A 25,644-nucleotide genomic window follows, 5' to 3' on the forward strand; every position below is an offset into this window, starting at 1 on the left:
TGTGTGTCAAATAAATAAATAAAACCTTTAAAAAAATGTCTTGAAGAGATGGGCAGATCTATCCATTTATGCAACAAGTATTTATTCAGCAGCTCCTATATGCCAACACTATTTTGGACATTGAAACAATGTCCATGAACAAAACTTAAAAACTCCCTCTACTTGTTGAGCTTCCATCCTAGTGGAGGAGAAGATGTAATAATCAACAAATATATTAAGTGAGGGATATGATAGGCTGAAAAGTGGTACACGACAGTGGAAAGAGAGAAAAAGTAGAGTAAGGAAAGGGGCATTTGGTGGTGCCACAGGGAAGGTGGGGGGGCAGTTAGAGTTTCAAGGTGAGATTCAGAGGTGATCGATAGGTGACGTGGGAGGAGATCCAAGGGAGAAGGTCCAAGCAGCTGCTACAGCAAAGGCCCTCCATGGTCTCTTGCCAATGGGTAAAGAGCAGCAAGAGGCCATGGTGACTGGGAATGAGCTGGATGTTGAAGAGCAGTAAGAAGAGGTCAGAGAGGTAGTAGGAGGCAACACTGTTCAAGTTTCAAAGGCCATTATGAGAACTTTGCTGTACTTGGGGAACAAATGGGAGCTTTTGGAGGGTGGTGAGCTTAAAGTTGTTCATAATCAGACTCAGCCATTAGCTAGGTGAGGCCAGATGCTCGTGTGGGGTGGGGGGCACAGAAGACCCGTTAGGCACCTACTGCAGGATTCCTAGTGATGGCTGGTGGCCTGGCTCAGTGCTGGCAGCCAGCGTGAGAAGAAGCGGGTAGATTCTTGGTGTATATTAAAGGTAGAGCCAGAAGGATTTGTTGGTGGATGGGATGTAACATGGGAGAGGAGATGGAGTCAGGATGACTGTGAGGCTTTGGCCGGGAGAAACTGAAAGGATGGGGTTGCCCTTACTTGAACTGGAAAGACTTGTGAGAAGGATGGAGTTAGTTCCATTTTGGAAAGTTAGGGCTGAACCTTCTGCTAGCCCTTCAAGTAGAAATATGCTGTCCCAGGTAAAACCAGATCTAGCTTTCTGGATTCAGTGGAAAAACTAGATTCACTCTCAAATTATTTAAGCAAACCCAGAAACCCATAGATTTCTGATATTCTAGAAGGATGGCGATTTTCAATATCTGTTTACTTTTATTTATATTTTAAATGACATCTCCATTATATTGACCCAAACTCTGCATACATGGTATGATTGTTTCTCATCCTGATGGGCTCAGTTATGACTTCCAAATTATGAATTTTGTTTGGGGACGCAAATGACCAATCAATACAAAATCTTTCAAAGCACCCCCTACATCATCATTTCAACTGCAGGGTAACAACAGAGTTGAATAAATCAATTTACTGTCAAATTGTACAGTTAGGCTCTTAATTTTAGATATACTAAACTTATTTCATCTATCCAGCAAATATTTCCTGAGTAAACACTGTGAGCCTGGCAATGTGCTAAGTACCAGAGGGTCCAGAGATTTTTTTTTTAATGCCATTTCTTGCTTTTAGACACCTTTATGAGGCAGCAGTGGGGGTGATGGAGACAAGTAAGAGGTTAGTGAATAGACTGAAATATTCAATAGAATATAACCAAATCCTGTAAGTAAAGCTCTGGACAAGTGTTGGGCGGGAGCAGTGGAGAGAAGTCATCTATATCCTTTGCTCGACATGCAAATTCCATCTCCAGTGTTTCAGACAATTCCTTGTTTACTAGGTCTGAGATTCAACACTTTCTCACTTCTGAGAGCATGAGAGGGGATAAGGTCAGAGGGAGAAGCAGACTCCCTGCTGAGGAGGGAACCCAATGTGGGACTCGATCCTGGGACTCTGGGATCATGACCTGTGCTGAAGGCAGTTGCCCAATCGACGGAGCCACCCCGGTGCCCCTCTCTTCCTCACTTCTAACCCAGCAAGAGATGCTGGTTAGGCTCAGAAACGACTAGGAGAAATGGCTTAACTGATCACATATCCACAGCTTCTGGGTTACTGTCCCAGATAACAGTGTTTCAGCCCTTAAAAAAGTGGATTTGAATTCACTCAAATTTGAATTCTGGCAGTGGACAGTGCTCTGTCTGGAGGAGTAGGGAGGAAGTGGGCTTCCTTATTCCAACACAGGGGACATGTGGCTTGAGGTCCTCTTGTTTCCTTTTTTTGGAAGCCGAGCTACTTCAGGTATCATATACATTCAATAAAGAGTGTGAAATTAGCCCCCAAGATGCCATGTTTTATCAAATTAGGTCCAATCCCCTTCATTTGCTCATGATAAACCGAGTCACCTCTGTTCACACGATGATCTGGGCTTTGCATTCAAGCCACAGCTCCACAGCTTGGGACCAGGTGCTTGGGGGAGTCACTTACTTTTATGCACTGATTTCTTAATCTGTAAAAAGAGGGCTTAGTATAGTAACGGGGCTGCTGTAACGATGGTAAGAGATAATCTAGGTAAATCTTTGCACAAAGAAGGTGCTCAATAAACGTTAGGCATTTCTCTCAACTGACTTTGATTCTCAACTTTACAATCCAAATTCTGATGAATCTGGAGTCGAAGGTGATGGTGTCAAACAAGAGGGTTGTCTAGAATCGTGTCGAAGTTCCCCACAGACCCAACATTTTATGATCCTAAGTAACTGTGTCCGGGAACCGGATGTCTGGAAATTTTATGAAATGTCCACTAGGTGGCGACATGTTGTCATATTTACCATCCTCACTGCATAAATTTGTAACTGGAATCCTGAGAGACTATGTTCACCTTACACATAATTAAGAATGTTGTTGCCACAAACAAAGATGGACTGGCTACAGTTATTATTTGAATGGAAAATGCTCCACTAGTGGCTTCTTGTTTTAAAAAGAACATATTTTAAATTCATGTTTGAATTGATTATCCTTGTATCGTAAGAGGAATTTAATATTAACTATTATACTCTAGGATTTACCTATTTCCTATTCTTAGGCTCTTATTTATTTGATCTTTAAGTGTTCTAACTTGTTGGCTACCTGTCAAAGGATGAAGAATTTGGATGTTTATCTCTGTGATTCAAAAAATTTCAGTTGCATGCCCTTCTGTTCATTTGCCCTGACATTAGCAACTCAGAGAGACAAAGGGAGAAAAGTTTCTTCACTTGTGGATTTTATGTTTAGATCCAAGTATTGATGCAGATCCCAAAGTCATCAACAGCACATGGGACTGCCTGGGGGGTGAAACAGGCTGGCATTTTTCACAACTATCAAAGTAATCTCTCTAAAATGAACTTCCATTTTACTTTCTTTTGCTATTTCTTTGTCGCATGTTTAGTTGGAGAGGCAGAGGAAAGGAAGGAGCAAGGAAGAAGTAGGTGAATATAGCCTCAGTGAGGCTTTGGAAGCAGCTATCAGTGAGAGAGGGGTGGGTAAACGGAAACAAGATTTTGTCAGTGAGGGAGAAAACATTCCCAGTGATGGCAACCGGCATCAAAGAACTCCATCCTGAAGACGGACTTCAGGTCATATGTGCAACACAATTACCCAACCAAACCATTATAAGGACACAATTTAGGAAATCTTTGTATGATGGAATGCGTCAATAATGCATATTACTTTCTATTACTTTCAATATTGCGTATTTGAATACATTCCCGAGTCCTTGGGGTGCCATGCACACTGGATCACTTACTTATATTTACTGTAAAGCCTTTAATAGATGGGGGATGGTTGATATTAACTAGTAAGATCCTGAATGAGTCCTGCCTGTGGGCGTTGCTTCTGAAATCCCCCTGCCTGGAATAAAATAATCATATATCCTCTACATATGGCAAGTCTTCTCTTTTTCATTGAAATAGTCATGAATTCTCTGACTGTTGCCTCAAGGAAATTAACCTCCAGCCTATTATCAAATTAGCATTCTCAAACTCAAATTTTTAAGCAACATTTAAAATTGCTTGTTATGGGGAGCTTGGGTGGCTCAGTGGGTTAAGCCTCTGCCTTTGGCTCAGGTCATGATCTCAAGGTCCTGGGATCAAGCCCCGCGTTGGGCTCTCTGCTCAGCAGGGAGCCTGTTTCCCTTCCTCTCTCTCTCTGCCTGCCTCTCTGCCTACTTGTGATCTCTGTCTGTCAAATAAATAAATAAAATCTTAAAAAAATAAAATAAAATAAAATAAAATTGCTTGTTATGCCCAAGTTTTCGTGTCCGAGAGACCACCAAGGAGCCAAGCACCGACGCTATCACACGAGGGTTTATTTGACAAGCTTAAGATTGGGTCCAAGTATACCTGGTGCAGCGGAGTAGGGACTTGGACCCCAAACCAGATTACAGTCAGTGTTTTTAAAGGCAGAGTAGGGGTGGACTCGGTTATGGATCAGGACAAAGGGGATTAGAGATGGCCTAAGTCTCTAAGGAATTTTAGAAGCAAGGTCTCCGGGACCTTGAGGGGCTAGCTATTGTTGGGAGAAAGGTTATTTATTACCAATAATAAAAATCTTTTCGTAAGACCCTTTAGATGTATATCAGTGGGCCATATGCTTGGGAATGATTCTTGACACTATCTTGGCGATTTAGAGATAAAGTTTCCTAAAGTAGACTTACAGGATCCTGGTTGGACCTGTTGGAGCAGGAGGTCGGTCAGGCTAGGATTGTCCTTAGCAAAACCTCAAGGTGGAGGCAGTTGAGTCCCCAGGGGAGAACCACTCTGTCTGTTTCAAGGGCTTGTCAGTAGGTGGGGAATTTTAGTGATTTTCTCCTGCCTCTGTTTCCCACATCAGCTAAACTTGAGGTGGGATGGCCTTAGTTTTCTCTGCCTCCACATGCTTTTGCTATTGTTAGTGATGGTGCTACGATCCATGGTGGAAAAGGAGGTATACTGATCACAACACATACTATTGAGGGAGAGTCATCGACCATAACCCTCCAATTATATTGAAAGTCACTTGTGATAATATATTAATATTTTCTAATGGTATATAGTAGGGGTTTATCTGTTTGTTTGGCAAAGAACACAGGATCTGTACGTGAATGGTTTAGAAGTTATTTAGAGTTGTAATGGGGGCACCTGGGTGGCTCAGTGAGTTAAGCTTCTGCCTTCAGTTCAGGTCATGATCCCAGGGTCCTGGGATCGAGCCCCACAGCGGGCTCTCTGCTCAGCAGGGAGCTGCTTCCTCCTCTCTCTCTCTGCCTGCCTCTGCCTACTTGTGATCTCTGTCTGCCAAATAAATAAATAAAATCGTTTAAAAAGTTAAGTTGTAATTTCAGAGAGCTGGAAACTTAGTCTTAGCGAGAACAAGGCATATCATTGTTCATTAAACAAATATGTACTGCCTTCCTGGGAAAGGCCTTAGGAATTCAGTGGTGATCCGAACAGACATTGTCTCCGCCCTCACGATGGTTCATAGGTTCTAGTAGGAAAACAGACAATGAACAAACAATCGTAATACATTTAGCAATGCTGGGAAAGCAAGCTAGTGGCAATCAGAAATAAAAGTTTACCCATAGTACCCACCGGAATTTTACTCTACTAAATAAAGGGCTTGTGCATGTAAAACCAAACCAACAAACCCCACATTGTTTAATAACTAATTAATGACCGACCTTTCACATCCTCAGTAAACATGTGGCACTACCATCTTGTTGGTAGCCTTCAGGCCAGCACAGAATCTGCACAGAAATTCTTCATCTGATCCTCACCGAACGACTCCCAGAATTAAAGCTTTCAGGTCCATTCCATTGGTATGGAGGAGTCATGCTCGCTGTCTCTGGATACTGGCAGCTGGTAAACTCTAGGAGTCATGCTCGCTGTCTCTGGATACTGGCAGCTGGGGAGGGAACGCTCTCGAACTTGCAGACACTCTACTCATGTTAGTGAATTGCACGATTATTAAGTACTACATTTTTTCCCAAACCTGTGTATGTCAGTTCTATTCGACATGTTGGGTTTGTAATTTATTTAAGTATTTTATAAACAGATGGAGTACCCAAAAAATGAGTGGTTGTTTTTACGAAAAATAAGCTGAATGCTTTGAAAAGACTCAAGTGAGTTGCTAAAAAAAAAAAAAAAATGTAGGTGATGAGGGAACAGAAGGCAAACAGAGGACCAAGCAGAAGCTGACATCCAGCCGCCACCAGGCCCCCATGGGATATATGTGACATTCCTCAGGCACTCCTGGCTGCCCTAAAGGAAAAGCAAATAGTTAGCTTGTCGAGATCGCAATTCTGCGGGACCTGAGTCTCCCTCAGTTTACAGATGTCCTAGTGATTTACAAGGAAGAAGCTTTCTTATCAATAGCCTGACTTCCAGAGACCCGTCACTCAGTTCTTGAATCCCTGACATCATCCCCCTCTCCATAAAATTGAGGGAGGCTGAGGCAGAGGGGAAATGTAAATAAAGCTAAATTTCTTCTCACCTAAAACTCATCAATAAGGGTGTGGGATAGCAGGAACATGACATTCCTTTAGGAAGCTCTCAACTATCTTACTGTAAGGCCTTACTAAAAGGAAAAGCAACCTTAACTTGACAATGGCAAGGCCTATGGTATCCTGTAGGTCCTCTTTAGCGTAAGAAAGTTCTTTCAAACCCTCCCTTTCCCTTACCTCCCGCAACCCCATAGTATCTAATCAGCCACCCCTCACAACCACGGAGTGGCTGCTTTTTCTGTCCCTAGGTCCTGTCTCCGTGCTTTAATAAACCACCATTTTGCACCAAAGACGTCTCAAGAATTCTTGGTCGTTGGCTCCAGACTCTACCCCCACTGAACCTCACTTATATTCTAAAACTCCGTCATTGTTAAGAAAACGTTTCCTCTCAAAATGGTGTAGGTAAGAAAATTAATGCATCAGCACCAACAGTTAAAGTCTAGAAGATCCTACACTGACATTGTCTCACAAGTCTGTTTAAGTCCTTGCTTTTCTTTAAAAGATCTGAATTTGCACATTTTAGACCATGCCCATTTGAGTGTGTTTTTTTAGAGCTGAGATGCCCCAAATGATTCATCAGAGGTCAGCCACCTACCGAAGACCTGAGCCTTGCCTGACCTCAAAATATTGATGAATAAACATACACGTAACATTTTAAGTTGAAGTAAAATGTTTAAAGAATCTACATACTATTGTTTTGTGATTATGCCACTCTAGCCAACTTGTTGGACCCCACTACCAATGTTTTCACCAAAAAAATTCTTTAAAGAGTCGTCAAACATTTCCTGCCTCGATTTCTTTCCTCTTCTCACTCCTGAATGCTTTGAGGCAAGACTGCAGTGATCACTAGTGATCCCCCCCAGAGCCCAACGCCCACCGCCGATGGCAGTCTTGCCTGTCTTCTGTTTCTCCCCAGCCCCTTCCCGCTTCATCCGCATTTCCCGTTCAGTCCAAGTTCAGGCTCTTCCGTTTTGCAGAAAGCTCCCAGCTAGCCCACGGCCTCCAATCTGCTGTGTCCATTGCTGCCAGGTTAGTCGTCCTGAATGACAGTCTTACGCAGGTTGTCCCGTTCGTACTTGAAGATCTGTGGGACCTGGTAGGAGTAGGTTTGATACAGAGGGTGAGCGAGGGGGAGGATGAAGGGAATGGGGGTGCACGGAGGGTTTCCTGAACCAACCTGTACGAACCATGTAGATCCTGTCAGCTGAATTCACAAAAATAATCCATACCGTTGTCAGGCGGGAGCCAGGAAAATTGTGCCACATATGAGTGCTGAGGGTAAGATTGAAGGGAAAAACCATAAGAGGAAATAGGATTAGAAGACAGAAAGATAGGGCTATATTATTGAGCACAGTCTTAGTAACAAGAAGGCCCTAAATGGCAAGAAGGAGTGTTGAACTAGTCAGCATTGGGATTGGGTTGATTTGGGATCGGGGTTGAGTTGCGGAGCTGGGGCCCCTTCCCAAGTCTTCTGCCTATCAGTGGGCTATGTGACCGGACTGCTGACTGAGATGCTCTTCCCAATGCTGGCCAAATGATGAACCACGGATAAATAGAGATCAGAGTTTTCTTTCTCTTAGAAATTTGAACCTCGAGTGGAGAAAACCAAAAACATCTTTAGATGACTGACAGTAACATCAGTGCATTGGAGATGCTTCCAGGGGTCCTGCTCCTAGATCCCTAGGAAAGCTCTCTGGGTTTCTCTTCTTCCTGAGACCTGGTCGTCCAGCTTTTCCTTTGACTCCATGATCTTTTTCCAGTTCATTAATCCAGTCAGCTCTGCTTAGGGCACAGTTACTTTTTCATGCTTCCTGATTCTCCAACTTAAAGAATTATCCTGGCCAAAGACAATGGGGGTCTTGCTGTCCAAACATTCAGTGTTCACCTCTGATCTGGTGAATGCCGTGTATGTTCCTCACCATGGAGTTTTAGGCCTCCCAAAGGTCACAGCAGTCTACTTCTTCAGTTTTAATTCTTACTATTTCCTTACTGACATCCTGGTCTCTAGTCAATAAATTACCACCTGGGGTAAATCACTCCAGTAAAGGCTGACCGTGAATCTTCACTCTTGGTACTCATGCCTCTGTGGGGTCCCTCCTGCATTGACCTTGTGCTTGATCTTGTGATTTTCTTGACGAAGGGGGCATTCGTAAATATGACAGAAGCAGAGGCTTGAAAAAAGCTTCTCCACTGGGACCCGCCCCTCTTAGAACATTGCTGCCACCATGTGACGAAATCGGGTCTAGAGTTTTAGAGGGTGAAAGCTGACCGGGAGAGAGGCCAGCCCTCCCAGTCCTCAGCAAGCCTCCAGCTGAAGTCCTCATGAGTGACCTAAAGAATCAGATCATGAGAACTGTTATTTTAAGCTACTAAATGTTCGGGTAGTTTGTTGGAGAACCGAGACAGAAATTGTTCCCATCTCCTTAATCAGAGCAGTAAGTTCATTAGACACATGTTTTATCCTCCAAGCTGTCTTCCAGGCCCGGGTTGCCCACCTGTTTAACTGCCACAAAACATGGGTCTGGGCAGCATCCTGCCAGCTTCCTACAGCTGTTTCCCCCCCTGCTCTTCCAGACCCCGCCATCAGCCTCCTTGCTGCTCTGCTAGCCCCTGCCTGCTGTCTGGGCACAAAGTCAATGCCTCATGTTTGCATTTTTTTTGCTATGGCAACACCTGCATAGCCAATTGTCTCTTGCAAAAATACCACAATCATATTTTTTAAGGTAATACAACTTTTTTTTTTTTTTTAAAGACTCTAAATGCCACCTTCTCCATGAACATTTCCTCCCGTACCAAATGTAGTTTCTCCTTTTTTGGAGATTTGCACAGTACTTTGAACCACTCTCATGGTACTTAAGATTTGCATCATATTCTCCTCTGCTTTGTATGGTCTTGTGGCATTTTAACAGATGTCAGGGCTCTCATCTCTGCAATCCCTATCACGTACTCCCCAAAATGTGCTTCCCAGACCAGAAGCAACAATGTCACCTGGGAATTTGTTAAAAATGCTCAACATCAGGCCCCACCCCCGAAATTACTGAATCAGAATCTGCATTTTTCCAACACCTCCAGATGATCTGAATGCATGTAGAAGTTTTAAAAGCGTTATTTTAATGCTGTCTTATGCAGCTGCACATTACAATAATTTGAGGACTTCAAATATATATATATATCCCAATGCTTAGGTACCACACCAGATGAATTTAATTCATTTACAGTCTGGGTTGAGACCCACTGTTCTAACGTAGAATTGGCAGATGTAGCAAACAAAACTGCAGAACACCCAGTGAAATTAGAATTTCAGATCAATAGTAAATAATTTTTTTGTATGTGTCTCAACTATTGCATGAGACATACTTATATGAAAAAATTCCTTGCTGTTGATCTGAAATTCTAATTTCACTGTGCATCCTAGATTTTATCTGGCAGCCCCACTTTAATGTTAGTCCAGAGCAGTGAGTGGTTTTCAAACATTAGACTCACTTGGAGGGATTCATCAACACAAAGTCCTAGGCCACAATGCTCAAAATTTAATTTCTGATTCAGCGGAGCTGGTATGAGGCACAAGAATTCGTATTTCTTATAAGTTTCTGGATGAAACCTTTGATCTGGGAACCACATTTGGAACCATTGTCTACCATTAGATTTGTCTGAATGTGCGCTTTAAATATGCACAAATCAGTGATTGAAAGCAAACTTCTGAGTAGAGACTATGGCTATCTTCATCAGCAATAGTGAACATGAAAATAAACCTTATAACGGAGGTGGGAATTGTAGGAAGACCAGGTGCATGGGCAGGAAAATAAGTTCCTCACTGGACATAATGAGTTTCAGGTATCTACAGGACCCCACTGTATACCCTTTCCTCCAGGGGCAGTTAGAAGGTTGGCATATCTCTATTTAAGAATATGGCTCTAAACCAAAGCTCTCCCAAGAATGCGATGTGAGCCACAGACATAACTTACAGAATTTTTTGAGTTACAGAAAAAGACTTAAAGAAACAGGCGAATACATTTTCATAATAGATTTAATTCAACTTGCCCAAATTGCATTATTTTAATCTATAATCATTACAATTAATCAATGAGACCATTTACAGGATTTTTTTTTTTTTCACACTAAGTCTTTGAAATCCGGTGTGTATTTTATGCTTCTGTTACATTACAGTCAGGCTGGCCACAACCCAGATGCTTGGTAGATACATGTGGCTAGTGGCTGCCCTATTGGACAGCACTGTTTGGAGCTATTGGCTGACCCTGAGCTTGAGGACAGGGTCCAACCTAGGAGTGATCAACAGGTGCAAGCACTTCACTCTTCTCTAACCACAGGCTGGGGCTAGTTCTCAGGCCAACTGTACCCTGTGAGTTTTCCTTTTCCTGATTTCCTAGCCTTGCCCTTCCTCTTCTTTCTCCTGAGCCCTTGTTCAAGGGGAAACCACATGAATGGAAATCTCAATGTCAAAAATAAAGAGCCAGGCTTACAGCAACCTTGTCGCCCGTCCAATGTAACGTGAAGTGGCTGAAATGTTGCACGAGTTCACTGAACCTTGGGCTTGGACCGGTTTTTTTCCTTCACACGGGAGACTTCACGAAAGTCTCAGACCAAGAAGCCCTATCGAGGTCTTGTTTAGTCAATCTACTTTTAAAATCACAGGTGTTGGTGAGACTAGCATTTTTCTAGAATAGCTTGAATCCCATCGCTTTCATTTTCAAAGAAATTGGCTTCATATAAATAACCCAAGTAAAAGCAAAGAAAAATCACCACAAAGTAATGGGCCAAAAGTCTTAAGTTCTTGGGTAAAAAATAAACAGGGTATAATTGAAACCCTCATTTATATTTTTTCACAGGTGGGTGGTATATTTATCTCTTATTTGAAAAGTATTGATATAAATGTGTCAAACAGTTTAGTGTTTTTACTTTTAAAAATCAAAAAGAAATGATCAGATGCATTACTCCATGAGACTGAAAAACTATGTACAGATTGTATTTTATTTCTATGTTCATAGCCAAGGAAGGTTCAGATAAGTCTCCACTGTAGGCCTGAGGCTTTGTGGAATCTGAAACTTGCTTACAAGTTAGTAGAGAAACAAAGAGGCAAGTAAGTCATTCTAAAACCATGATCACTGCTGTGATCTGGAATTATGTTTGAGGTCCTGAGACATGGGTTAAATTTAACTTAGATCATTAACTAGATGAATTTTCGGCTAGGATTTCAGCTGTAAACAATCTGACAGGGTGATTGGCAGCCTCTCATTATAGAGGCGTAGTGATTAATTAACACAGAGCTTAATTAATTTTGTAAGGCTAGAAACAGTATTTCTTTGCAGTGAAAATCAATATTTGAATATTTGGAGCCCCTTCTCTCAGTTAATTTCACTCAGATATTTAGCTCACTTTAAATTCTCAGTTCTTAGTTAATATCATATGCTCCCAACTATTAGAGTAATTGGGAATATTTATGATATCCTACCCGAAGCTATTTTTGGAAGAAGGTGAAATATAAATAAATACATTCTTTTATTCTTGTTTCAATTTCAAAAGCATATTTCTTTTTTTTAAATTTTTTAATTTATTTATTTGACAGAGATCACAAGTAGACAGAGAGGCAGGCAGAGAGAGGAAGGGAAGCAGGCTCCCCGCTAAGCAGAGAGCCTGACATGGGGCTCGATCCCAGGACCCTGAGATCATGATCCGAGCTGAAGGCAGAGGCTTTAACCCACTGAGCCACCCAGGCGCCCCCAAAAGCATATTTCTATTACTGTACTCATAAGGATGTTAAACTACATTGTTGAAGGCAAAGCTGAATATAGAAACTGTGGAAAAGTATCTTTTCTCCTGCCTTGCTTTTAGTCGGAATGACCTGAATGTCATGCTCAATGCCCATTTAAATCATTTCACCATTGTCAGAGCCTGAGAAGTATTTTCTTAAGTACTGGAGTGAATCGTAGGGACTCCACAAAAAGGAGTTCATTCCCTTGGCATGTGACTTAACAGTAACCTCCATTCTGCAAAGAAACCAAGAATGGGGCGTTGTTTTCAGCCTGGAAAAGTAGTTTACTGGGAGGGTCTGAGGAGAACCAGAGGCTGGAAACTAGAACGGCTGGGGTTGTCCCTCGTGTCTGGGAAAGAGATATGCCCACCAAGAAGTTCAAGGTGAAGACTGAGCTACATGGCGGTCTCAGGGACCATCCAAAGTCTGGGCTCAGGACAACAAAAGAAGAGGCTCACTTTCCTGAGGAAGGCAGTGGTGTCTGTGGCGTTGACCAGCTGTATAGCACAGAGATGCAGAGGGAGATGAGACAAGGGGTGGGGGGTGTGCCTCATGGAAAAGGGACTTGAAGACATTCCTGGAGGCGGGGGGCAAGAAATAGCTACAAGGCCAGAAGCCCAGGGAAGTCTTGGTAGTGTCTTGTTTCTCTTTCTGCTACACCAAGAACGGGCGCCAGCTTGAGGGACACTAGTAAGGCTGAGTGAGGTGAGCAGAAGGGCAATGACTCTGCTCTGAAAGGGCCAGAGAGGCCCATGGGAAACAGTGACAAGACAACACAACCCAGGACTCACAGAACAACGGAAACACACCGCAAACCCATGGCGCTGGAACTCGACATCTGTGAGAACTGTATTTGATTTCAGGTTGCGAAAAACTTCTCCCCAAAGTAATGTAGTAGTTGTTTGGTTCAGCTCAGTTTTTAAGTAACTATCACTCCTTCAAGAGTCTCTTTAAAGTCTTAAGGGTGCAGTGTCTCCTTAGGAGTCAAGTGTGGACGTGCTAAGGAACCAAAAGCCAAGGGAGACTCAGTGCTGCAGGACAGGAGATGAGGTACCAGAGAGATGATTATTCTTATTTCACTGTTCAACATAATGAAAACACACGTAAGCTTTAAATGGTTAAAGCTTAGTCATAGTGCTTAATAGGTCAAGCTGACTTTCAATTGAATACTCTCATTGTCACCGTGTCATGAAATGTACCAAAAAAACTGGCTCTTCAAAACTATGTAAATCCAGCTTTTCTCCCAGCTGAGCAGTTTCGTCTCAATCTTTGCTACAAACTCCTCTGGCTCTGTCGTCTCAATGTTTCTTCTCGAGACTCATTCCCTTGATACTTTGTTCAGTTCTAGATCTTTCCTGTGCCTTTAATAATTCATATATGCTCATTTTCTGTATTTATGGAAACACAGTCTTGAATTCTAGATTTGTATATTCAACTATCTAACCTAGGGTTAGGGTTAGGGTAGCTAACAGGCACATTAGTTGTAAAAGTTTGAAAATAAAACACTCAATTCTCTGAAACTCCCTCTTTCTTCTATTAACCCAATTTCATAAATTAGTTTATTCAACAAATATCATTGAGTACATCTGATCTGCCAGATATTGCTTAAGATTAACCTGTGGGGGCACCTGGGTGGTTCAGTGGGTTAAACCTCTGCCTTCGGCTCAGGTCATGATCTCAAGGGTCCTGGGATTGAGCCCCACATTGGGCTCTCTGCTCAGCAGGGAGCCTGCTTCCTCTCTCCCTCTGCCTGCCTCTCTGCCTACTTGTGATCTCTCTCTGTCAAATAAATAAATAAAATCTTAAAAAAAAATTAACCTATGAACCAAAAAAAAAAAAAAAAAAAAAAAGAGGCAGAAACGAAGCATCAAATAAAACACCCCAACGAATCCCCAGTGTGTTAGCGGGTAGGAAGTGTCTCGTAAAAATAAAAAAGGAAATTAAATCAGGGTGCACTGGAAAAAGGCCTGCGTGGTTATACCAGGTGGCCAGGAAAATGTCACCAAGAAGGTGGCATCTGAGCAAAGACTAAAAGTTGGTAAGGGAGTTCGGCATCAGGAGTCTGTTTAAGAAAGAAAAGAGTGGGGCGCCTGGGTGACTCAGTGGGTTGAAGCCTCAGCTCAGGTTATGATCCCAGGGTCCTGGGATCAAGCCCCTAATCCAGCTCCTAATCAAGCCCCGCATCCAGCCCCACATGGAGGCTCTCTGCTCAGCAGGAAGGGAGCCTGCTTCCCTTCCTCTGCCTACTTGTGGTCTCTGTCTGTCAAATAAATAAATAAAGTCTTTAAATTTAAAAAAAAAAAGAAAGAAAGAAAAGAGCAATTGGAGGTAATAACTCTTTTTTCTTCCAAGTAAAATTATTTTTTAAAGTTTTTATTTTTTTATTTGAGTGAGAGAGAGAGAGAAAAAGCACAGAAGTAGAGTGGGAGGGAGAAGCAGACTCTGCACTGAGTGGAGAGCCCGATGTGGGGCTCGATCCCAGGACCCTGACTCCCAAGACTCCTGTAGTAGTCTTGTTACATTTCCCCTGACCTGAGTGCCAGCCATCTCCTGGTGGTACCAAGCCAGCTAGCAGTAGCATGCTATCTTCTGCTGACAGGGGCTGCTTTTCTCTTTTTAGTCCCCCCAGATTTGGGCCAAAAATAAACAATGTTAGACCGCAGGGCATTCATCTTGGATATGCATCTTTTTACTGTTGCCACAATTTTGCTGGTCAGGAGGATGTCCTGAGTATATTGCCTGTAGTTGGAGAAGGTTTAGTGTTTCCTGCTCTTTTAACTCCTGGATGAGTTATTCAAACCCATTGAGGGAGCATTTAAGAATATGAAAAAGATATATCAGCCATCTGCAACCCAGGTGATTACCAGAAGCAACCTGTCCATTGCTTCTTGTATTAGACTCTCAAACAGGGACCTAGATGATCATCTCAGGGAATGAAAATATGTAATGAAGGCTAGCTGTCTTTGCTAGAGACCTGGATGTTTTTCTCATCCTTATAATACAGAAGGAAAGGACACTTATTACTCTAGCTATTGCTAACGCAGTGCAAACCAGCTTATCACAGAAAGAGAGGATGTAACAATCAAAATTGATTAGTTCCAAAGGAATATAGCCAACTGTGTGCTTTCAAAGGGAATTTTTAAAAGAAAGCGAAAGAACATCTAGTTATGCTAAGATAGCATAATAGTTTTGAAAAAGGTCTGTTTCAACTGGTCACATAGGTTCGTCCACACGAGTCCATTATAAGCAGTAGCTTTTCTGACTGGTCGGTCGGTGCCACGCCTCAATCAGTAGGCACATATTTTGAACATTACCCTTGCTTATGTTATGGTTTCTGTGTCCATTATGTGAAAGGAGTCTTAGAAAAAGATCTACCTGTTTAGACAGATGTGTATATACAAGCAGACACTCATTTATTGTTCATAAATATTTGTTAAGCGCTTTACTGATGAACTCAGAACAATAATCCGGGTTTCATTTGCCGCCATGATTTTTCCTTCTTTTCTTAAAAGAGAGGAACAAGAAAAATAAATTATTAACCTGAACCTTCTGTATTTTACACGTGATTTGCTCCCATCTCTCTGTTTTGTCTCCTATGAATCTCTTCGGGTCCCGCTGGACTGGTCTTCTTGATAGCTCACAAACCTGCCTGAACTTTTGCTTTCTTTGTGCCTTTGCCCGTGCCTGAGCTCAAAAGGCTCCTATGCTCTTCCACGGAACATGGTACTGATGTGGGAAACAAAGGCAAAAGAAAAATTTAATTTGCTTACTACCCATAGGCCACTGACAAGTCCTTGAAACAGGCAAAGTGACATTCCTCTAGGAGCTCAGCTGTCTTGATATTAATACTTTGCTAAGGGCAAAAGGCAATCTTAACCCAACCCCCAGGATCCTGTAAATCTACTTTAACATATAAAAACTCCTTTGGAAACTTCCTTTTTCTCTAACCCCCAAGATATATGGTAGCAATCATCCCCCAAGCCTATGGCTCACCCATATAGATCTGAAGGGTCTCACAACTAAGGTTTTATTAGATGACCTTTCCCTAATAGTAGCTAGCCTCCTCAAGGTCCTGGTCCTCCCAAATCCTACTACCTCTTGAGGAGTTCTCTGGGGCACTGACTTCCGGTACTCCTTCCAGTGGGGGTAGTGGGGTGCCATGGGAAGGGGAGAGAGAAGAAGGGAAAGGCAGACAGAGGCATCACTAAAAAGGAATGGGAGCATGCCTCGAGAATGGTGCCATGCCTTCTTGATTTTGTGGCATAAAAGATGTAATATTTAATAACAAAATTCAACGTTTAAGTCATAAAGTGATTTATCAGCACAGCGGTGGCAAGCAGAGTAATGGCCCCTCCATGAGGTCCAGGCCCTAGTCTCTGGGACCTGTGCATATGTAATCTTCCAAGGCACAACACATTTTGCAGATGGGATTAAGATAAGAATCTTACAATAGAGGAGATTATCCAGGTGCGTGCAGTGTAATCCCAAGAGTTTTTGCCAGTGAAACAGGAAGAGTCAGAGTCAGAGAGAGACTAAGTTGCTGGTTTTGAAGACAGAGAAAGGGGCCAAGAACCAAGAAATGCAGGCAGCCTCTAGAAAGGATGCAGAAGGTAAGAGAACAGATTCACAGCAACACAGCCTCCTGATGTACTGATTTTATTTTTTTTTTAAGATTTTATTTATTTATTTGACAGACAGAGACCACAAGTAGACAGAGAGGCAGGCAGGGGGTGGGGGAAAGCAGGCTCCCTGCTGAGCAGAGAGCCCGATGCAGGACTCGATCCCAGGACCCTGAGACCATGACCTGAGCCGAAGGCAGAGGCTTAACCCACTGAGCCACCCAGGCGCCCCTGATGTATTGATTTTAGTTTAGTGAGCACCATATCAGATTTCTAGCCCACAGAATTGTAGGATAATAAACATGTGGGTTTTTTTTAAAGCAACCAAGTTCACGGTGATTTGTTACCGCAGCCATGGGAAACTAAAACAATCTAACAAACGCAATATATGGAGCATTTTGAGGGAAGACCTAAGTGAGCTGCTCAGTGTCAGTGGGGGATCTCAAGGGACGGTTTCCCGGCACATACCAGGGAAAGTGAGCAGGAATTTCCAGGTGAAGAAGAGGGGAAAAGACATTCTCGTTTATGGGGGGGTGGGGGTGGGTGAGGGTGTGCTTGAGTGGGGAACTAAGGCAAAATGGAATATAAAGTGAGAAACAAGAGAAGGTGTGGAACAGTACAAGCCATTTCACCGGACTGGCAGACAATGTAGGGATCGGGCAAGAGAGGAAGCAGGGGGGATGGAGGTGGGCGACTTCTCTGCTGGGGGCTGGGGGGGGGGGTGGGATGGTGGTTTAGGCTTTAAACCCAAAATCATGAGGGGGTTTTAATGAATGGTAGTGGTGGTGGGGTGTGGATGTGGGGGGTGTGGATGTGTGTATTGGGGGAGGGGGAAGAGCTGAAATGACATGGTAGGATTTGCATTTAAAAATACACATTACAAAAAATCCCATATTATATGCAATTTAACAAATAACCCCCAAACAGAAATAAAGAACAGTGATTTCAGATATGAGCCCCGGTCTGAATGCCACAAGGCAGAGGCTCTGAATGTGGGCACCTGATTTACGGTCGGATCCACTTTTAGCCAGGACAACAATCTATAGTGTGCTCTAAGGGGCAGACCGCACCTGCTACTTTGTTCCCTGGCCCGCCCCCCCCCCCAATCCTTCCTTTTTAGTGAACCCCAGACACAGGGTCAGAGTATTTATTCAGGGAGGGTGCTGAGGGGGCTTTAAGGTGCTCTAGTCCCTACAACCCAAGCCATTCCAAAAAATACATAATACTAAAATACCAATACTTTTTTTGAAATGTGGATAACCATAAGTAAAATGTGAAGAAAAGCGGCTTTAGAATATATGGTATTTAAAATGATTTGTGTATTTTTCTGACATAAAAATAGCAATCAAATGCTACAGATATAAGAGAAATCCATAAATATTGATCTACCGTTCCTCTATTTTCATCCTCTGAGACATCCCCCTGGAGTTTTAAATTTAAGGATGGTTTATGGATTTTCCTAAGCAGCACTATGCAGGTTGTTTTTTATATTTCCGTATTCTCCCTAATTCTGAGTGGGTCCCTGCTCTCCCCCCCCCAGAAAGTTATTAAAATTATTGCGTTAACAGTACTTTTACAGGACTATGAAATACAGTCAGTACTTGATACTGACCAGAATGATCAGTTTCCATTAAAGTCCTCTCTACCTCCAGGAAAATGCACAGAAATCTCACCTTCACCTCTGATCTTCTCAGTTTCTCTGGGATATGGTGGGACTTAAATACAAAATGGAAAATGTTTAGTTTTTCAAAATGGAAAAGCACTTAAGTATTACTACTTTTAGTAACTTTGTCAAAAATGTTTAAAGAGTAGAAAATCTCTTCACTCCGTGGTCCTGGATTACTCACTGGGCTATCCATCCTGTGTTTACCTGGCAAAACTGGGACTAATGGAGTAGGTTTCCCTCTCTGAGAAAGGTTAAGGCCAGAGAGAGAGGTGAGGGTCACCGAATGCAAGGCAGTATCCCAGATTCCAGCTCAGAAGGAGGAAATGTAGTGTTTAGGGGACCATGTTATGCTTATGCAAACACAAGCAATCGAAACCCACATAACAAAGGATTTCTTCAATGAATAACAAATAACAAAGCTGGATTTCTTCAATGTTTAATGTCATTATAAACACCCATGGCTAACTTTGGAACGTGATTTGTCTATAAATACACATTTATCTATTAATAGACCCACAAGGATTAGTTAACCAAAATTTTTCTAAAGAAACATCAACTTTCACTTCTCCAGTTGGGTCTCAATCTACGAGCTCATCTGTTAGGAAAACAAACGAAGAGACAAAATATTTCTTTGTTTCTTTCCTTTTTTTATTTTTTAAATGGGGCTGGAAACGCAGTAATCATAGGATTCCCAGGAAGATTCAGAATAGTCCTCAGATATTAGGGGGCTGGGGTTTCAGTTTTCTGTATCTGTTAAATGTGAGAAGGTGGAGCCAATAATTAGTGAGGTTCTTATCCGCAGCCCCTATATGTTCATGAACTTTCAAAGGGACACAGGACCCAACCCGAAAGAGCTCCCAGGAGCTCTTTGTTCCCAGCTAGAACAATCTGAACAATATCATACATAACGTGGTATTGAATTATAGCTCAAAGTATAAAATGAATATATATGAATCCATGCTGATGTAATAAATGATCAAATAGATAAATAAATGGGAGAAGAGGAATAAATCCTCTTTACAGAAAAATTCCGATAATATATGCAGATACTCCCTCCCACACCCTGGTGGACTTTCATTCCACTCTCCCTTCTTGAGGTGAGTTGAACTTAGTGACTCCTATCCAAAGAAAAGAATATGGAAAAAAGAAAACCAGTGACTGTGCAGTGGAGAAAGCTGGCAGATAGTACTTTAACCAGGTGTTAAAGATTAATATCACCAGCAGTTAAGTCCTGTTGCTCTCATGGACCCTGATAGGATGCTGTGATGAGAAAGGCACTTTCCCATCATGGTCTTCCTCCACCAAACCCATAACCATAGTCTCGTCGTGAGGAAAGCAACAGACAAAACCAAAATGAGAGATATCCACAAGATAGCTTAACAGAATTCTTTAAAACGATCAAGATTAAGAAACGATTGAGAAACTGTTACAGACCAGAAAAGAGTAAAGAGACATGGCAGTATGCAGCGTGGAACCCTGGATGGGATCCTGGTACACAAAGATATTTAGCGGAAAACTAGTGAAATTTGTAAAAGGTTGAATTTAGTTGATAGCAGGGGCCCAGTGTTAATTTCTTGATTTTGACACATGAACTATGCACACGTATACATGCACACGTACGGAGAAGTGGGACGTGAATATTAAGGGGACGCTGGCTGAAGGGTTTAGGGAACTCTGTACTATCTCTGCAACTTTTCCTCAGACCTAAAATTACTCCAAAAGAAAAAGTTTTATTATAAACGACAAAGACAAAAGTTCATGAACTGAGGGCGCAAACAGAACCTTCTTCAAAATCAGCAACAGCTGCCACCGACGGGAGCGCAGCGTTCGGGACGGGGGCGGGGGCGCAGGGAGCGCACCCCGGGGTGCGTGGAGCAGGGCGAGTGCGTCCCCGCGGGAGCGCGGGCTCCTCCCCGGAGTCGTCCAGGCGCCGGACTCTGCCCCGGGCGCACCCTGGGGGGCGGAGCCCAATGTGACGGCGGCGGAGCCACCCACGCCCGACGGAGCCGACCCGGGGCGGGAGGCGGGAGAGCGAGGCCGGGACCCCACCCTCGCTCAGCGAGCTCCAAGGTAGGCGAGCCCCGGCGACCCGCGGCGACCCGCGAGCTCAGCCCCCCCGGATGAGGGGGCGTCGGGGCCCTCGGAGCGGGTTCCCCCAGCGCGGCGCCCCGACGGCAGAAACAGACTCTCGGTGGGGAGGGGGTTCCTCCCTGGATTCCTCTCTCCGCTCGGGGCGGGAAGTTTCCGATTCCCCGGGCGGGAAGTCTGCGCTCCTCTCGCTAGAGAAACAGTTGCCTTTCCCCGAGAAAGAACAACCTTCCTTTGGGCCGCAGCACATCTGGTTATTTATTTAGGGGACTGTTTTGCAGTCCCTTTGCCAAGGGTCCCCGAGAGTGAGAGGACCGGCAGACTTGATGTCACCTTGTGGCCGCTCTGACAGGTCCCTGGGCCCTCATTTTTAAGACCCCAAATGAATGAATAAAGGTGGTTGTCTTCACCTTTCTTCCTTCCTTCCCTCCTGCTGGCGTCTGCAGCGGCAGGTGCACGTCGCAAAAGGAGAACAGCCCGCTGGCTGACAGTTTTCTACTTACTGCCTTGGGATTTTAGAGCGGGAAGTTACAGAGCTCTTGGCAGGTGTGCAAAGAAGCCTTATTATCTTACTGAAGAATATAGTACAGGACAGTGCAAGGATAGTTGTTAGACTGAGTGAAGACGTGGCTGTAAATTTTTCACCTTTTTTCAAAGATGGGGAATATATATATATGTAAAGTATATAAAGATATCGATGAATACACATTATATATGATATATAATAGATAAATGCACTGTGTATATAAAAGATATAATATATAGATATACAAATATATTAAAATATTTTATTTAAATAAACATATATAAATATATATAAGTATATATTATATATATAAAATAAGGATCAGAAGAAGCAAGAAGCCCCAAACGTAACTGAGCTGGGTCTGTCTTCCATTATACTCTAGTTGTTTTATTTTAGGAATCATAACTTTCTTCTTGTCTCGGTATATATAGACTAGATGAAATATCAAAGGGAGTTATTCTGCATTTGCAGGAAGGAAAAGATAATCTGCCCTTTTGATTTTACCTAATGATATTAAATATTCAGTTCTGCAGAAGTCTGGTTTTTCAGAAATATGATCTGAGCCAGAGTCTCAGGTACCCTGGCGGACACAGTTGGTGCTTTGTTTCCTGTTACTGGCCTGTCCCTTTCCCTCTCCCCCCAGCACTGAGAGTTTTAGAGCAAAGGTCCCTGACACAGAGCAATTTGTGCCTAAGGCAGGGTATATACCCTAGGGGCTCCTCAGCTACTTACAGAAAGAATGAAAACAGCTTACACTTCCTGCAAATTTCTTAAGGTTCCGATCTTTGTGATTTGCTAAATAAATTCGGTAACTAAACAGGCACTAATGAAAAACACTTTTGAAATAAATACAGACACTATTTCTGTTTTATCATTCACCTATATGATTTCGTGAATTAAGAACAGGCATGTTATTTGCTCGCTGACTGATTTACAATGTGCTGGACAGCGAGTGGGCTTAGGTGTCTCCCAAATTCTAGCTGAAGCTGAAAAATTAAGCGTATATTTATTCATTTGGGATCAAGACTGAAAAATGAAAGAACTAAAAGTTATGAACAGAATCTAAAAGCCTTTCAAAGTCCTGGTTTCAAATGTTTTGAACTGAGATATTTATATCAGAATTATAGGCCATTTATGAATAGAAAATAAATTCATAATGGCAAAGTGTTACTATCAACTTAATAACATGTTTAGGTGAATTTGCATTTTACTAAGCGTGAAAACAGCCAGCTACATGGGTTTGGAAAGCAAATGCATGAGTGTGTGCACACTGAGTTTTAGAAAATATTTGGTGCCCACGCGGATTTGTGGACCCTATTCACACGCGTGCTGAGTACCTGTTGGTTAGGGCACTTTGTTCTGAGTTCAGACTGGGAGGGTGGGGTGGATACAGCTTTGTGTAAATAAGTCACATTCCTGTCCTCCTGGAATTTGCACAATGCTGGACACCTCCAGGACACCTTCAGATCATAGATAAGAACCACATCAATAATCATCTATCAGTTTTGACAGTGATTGGAACTAGATTATCTTCAAATTACATACTCTCTTTCACCATTTTAAATAGTCAGCTCTAAAATTGTAAAGGAACTTACATATTATTCAGGTCTGTGTCTTTCTTTTTTGCTCGGATTGGGGAAGAATTTAGGAATCACGTGTTGCGGGTTAAATATCATGAGGAATGGAGATGTGAGGCCTAAATATCAATTTCATGCAAATTTAATAAAAACTAAATTGTAGTAGTGGGTGCCAATAATTTAGTATATAAATCAGAGAGTGAAAAACTTCAAATTGAGAAAATTTTACCCATCACATTTTTTTTCCCGTAAATTAGGAAAATATGACTACAATTTTATTTTACCGCAGAGAAAAAGATTTACTTTGTCCAAAGCATTCTTGCTTATTGTTCTTGTTGTTGCCATTGTTGCTGTTTTCAAAAACCAGCTTTTCTGGGGCACCTGGGTGGCTCAGTTGGTTTAGCGACTGGTTTCAGCCCAGGTCATGATCCCAGAGTCCTGGGATTGAGCTCCTCTTCAGGCTCCCTGCTCAGCGGGAAGCCTTCCTGCTTCTCCCACTCCCACTCCCCTGCCTGTGTTCCCTCTCTCGTTGTGTTTCTCTCTTTCTGTCAAAGAATTAAAATCTTTGAAAAAAAAAAAAAAGCTTTTTTTTGGAGGTATAATTTACATACCACAAAATATATCCAAATGGACGATTCAATGATTTTTAGTAGGTTTCTGGAATTGAACAGCCATCACCACAATTCAGTTTTAAAGCATTCTCAGCATCCCCAAAAGACCCCACTTTCCTATTTGTTACCCCTAGACAAACGCTAATCTACTTTCCTCTCTCTTTTTAGATTTGACTTTCTGGACATTGCACACAAACGGGATCAGACAATAGATGGTCTTTTGCATCTGGCTCCCTTCGCCTAGCCTAGAACAATGGTTTTGAGTTCATTCAGGGTATAACATGCATGGATCAGTAGCTGGCTCCTTTTTTTGCTAACTACTATGCATTCCATTCTATGGCTGGTCCACATTTTGTTCACCAGCTGGTGGATATTTCTGCATTTACATTTAAGTGGTAAGACAGATACTTTGGTCCGGCTTCCATGGTAGCATAATTCAAAAGTAATTGATAGGAGCCAACCTCTTATTTATATTTGTGAAAACTATATTCCCGATATGGATTACTGCTATTTTCCATGATCTTTCTGTGATACTCCCACGAACATAGTAAATAGTTAACCCTGTGCAAGTAGCAAAAATCATCAATCATTTGGGATTCTAGGTTGGACTTAGAAGATGTTTTGCTCTTGACATTCTTGTTTGCAAAGAGAATTCGTATCTCCTTTGGTATATTTTCTTCACAAATAATGCGTTTAGAGTGGGTGAATTTTGATGATTGTTTGACCTAACAGTGAGGATTGAAGTACTCTCAAAAATCTGAGTGCTTCCTAATAACATATTTAAGTGGCACACTTAACTAAAGCGCAAGGCATGTATAGCCCTAAGCCTTAAAAAGTTGAAGGGAGTGCATGTGAATTTATGTGCTTTTAGTTTTATTAGTCTATGATTTCTATGACTGCTTTAAAAAAATGAAACAGATACAACTGTTTATTTACAAAATCAGGCACTAGGTTGAGTTCTTAGATGAGTGAAAATCTGAAACAGAAAAAAAAAATGCCACTTCGTTTTTCTCTAGGACCTTTTTAAGGAGCTAGAGCAAAATTGTAAATTACTCCAGGTTCCTATTAAGTGGTGGTGTTTTTCTGTGTTTCGGCCAGAGAATAAACCAAATTGGAACTTTCTAACTTTGCAAGAACATTGACCTTTGAACTCCTTAGGAATCAGGAACCTTGAGCAACAGTTCCGTTAGAATTGTTCCCTTGCTGCTCACCCGGCTTTGTGCCAACTACGACAGTCAATGCATTCTTAGGAGTTTACGCTTGGCAACTTATGCTTAAAGATCCTCTTAGAAGGATTTCTCTGGTTGAGTAGAAACCCTTCGAGAAAAAGTTGGCAAATTCCGTGAAACTAAAGAGAAGACAATATGTCTCTTCACGCCTGCAAGTTACTGCTAGAAATTACACTTTCCTGCTGGGGAAAAAAAGAGCATTAATATAACTTGAAGGTCTGTTTTATTGACAACTTAGAATGCGAAGGATTTTATTTTTAAAATTCTAAAATTTGAAAACAAGATAGTCTAGATTAAATAGTGTAGTTTTCCAAAGCTGAATGTGCTCATTTGGAACTCAGTTTTTTTTCTGCTTGAAATATCAGAACAACTTGCTGAAATCCTGGGTGGGAACATTGTGCTTTTGATGGTCTGTGATTGGATGAATTAATCAGTCTCTATGGCGAATGTCTTTTTGTTTTGTTTTGTTTTGTTTTTTAACCTGGTTAGGATTTAAAAATCTCTAGAACAGGTACATTTTTCTAGACTTCCACGGACTGTCATTTCAGATGTCTCTTAAGAGTCATATACCATTGACAGGAATCTGTCTCCATCATTCCCACTTTTATATGCTCTGAAGTTGGCGTGGACATATGGCCCCCGTGTTGTGTCTGTTCACAGGAGAAAGGCTGGATCAGCACTGAGGTGTGAGAGTCTTAGAATTATTTTGATGAGCTCACTCCTTCATCACTCATGACCACATGATCTGTCATGAGGAGCTCGGTTTTACCCAGAGCCAGAAGCCGTGCTCACCGTGGTATCTTTCTGTGAGCTCCCAGATCTCACATCTTGGGAGGACGCTGCCCTGTGGGTCCACATCAGTATGACATCTTCCTGTCTGCTGGACAGGAAGGCGGCCATCCTGGACAGACTTTGGAGTCACTGACCCAGTTGTCTCCCTGCACATGGGCCGCGGTGAAGAGTGGAAACATGTTATGCATCTAGAAAACAAGAGGATGTGTAGATGACATGAGGAGCTCTAGGTTCATGAATTCAACGTAAATCTCATCATAGCAAATACTATTTACTTCCTATATACTTCTATAGATTTCCTCCTACTTTTCCATGTTAGTCAATAATAAGTGTAGTGAACTTTCTTAAGATGTTGAAGATTTCCCTGGGCCTCCTCTGTCACCCTATTGA

The 25,644-nt window shown here is 42.3% G+C and overlaps 1 protein-coding gene across 5 annotated transcripts in view; it reads left to right on the top strand.

Moving 5' to 3' along the window:
* Window positions 1-25,644, top strand: part of CCDC68 (coiled-coil domain containing 68) — a 95,399-nt gene that overhangs the window by 14,728 nt on the left and 55,027 nt on the right. For 2 of the 5 annotated variants that reach the window (XM_032309928.1, XM_032309929.1), the window contains exon 1: window positions 20,254-20,501. The exons of 1 other annotated variant lie outside the window; for it this stretch is intronic. The gene's annotated coding sequence lies outside the window, so the exon portion shown is untranslated. Of the gene's footprint in view, window positions 1-20,253; window positions 20,502-23,268; window positions 23,629-25,644 lie in introns of those variants that run through there. 2 more of the 5 variants (XM_032309930.1, XM_032309931.1) reach the window with 2 other exon arrangements.

The sequence above is a fragment of the Mustela erminea genome, chromosome 13 (assembly GCF_009829155.1).
Source record: "Mustela erminea isolate mMusErm1 chromosome 13, mMusErm1.Pri, whole genome shotgun sequence".
NCBI classification, from domain to species: Eukaryota; Metazoa; Chordata; class Mammalia; order Carnivora; family Mustelidae; genus Mustela; species Mustela erminea.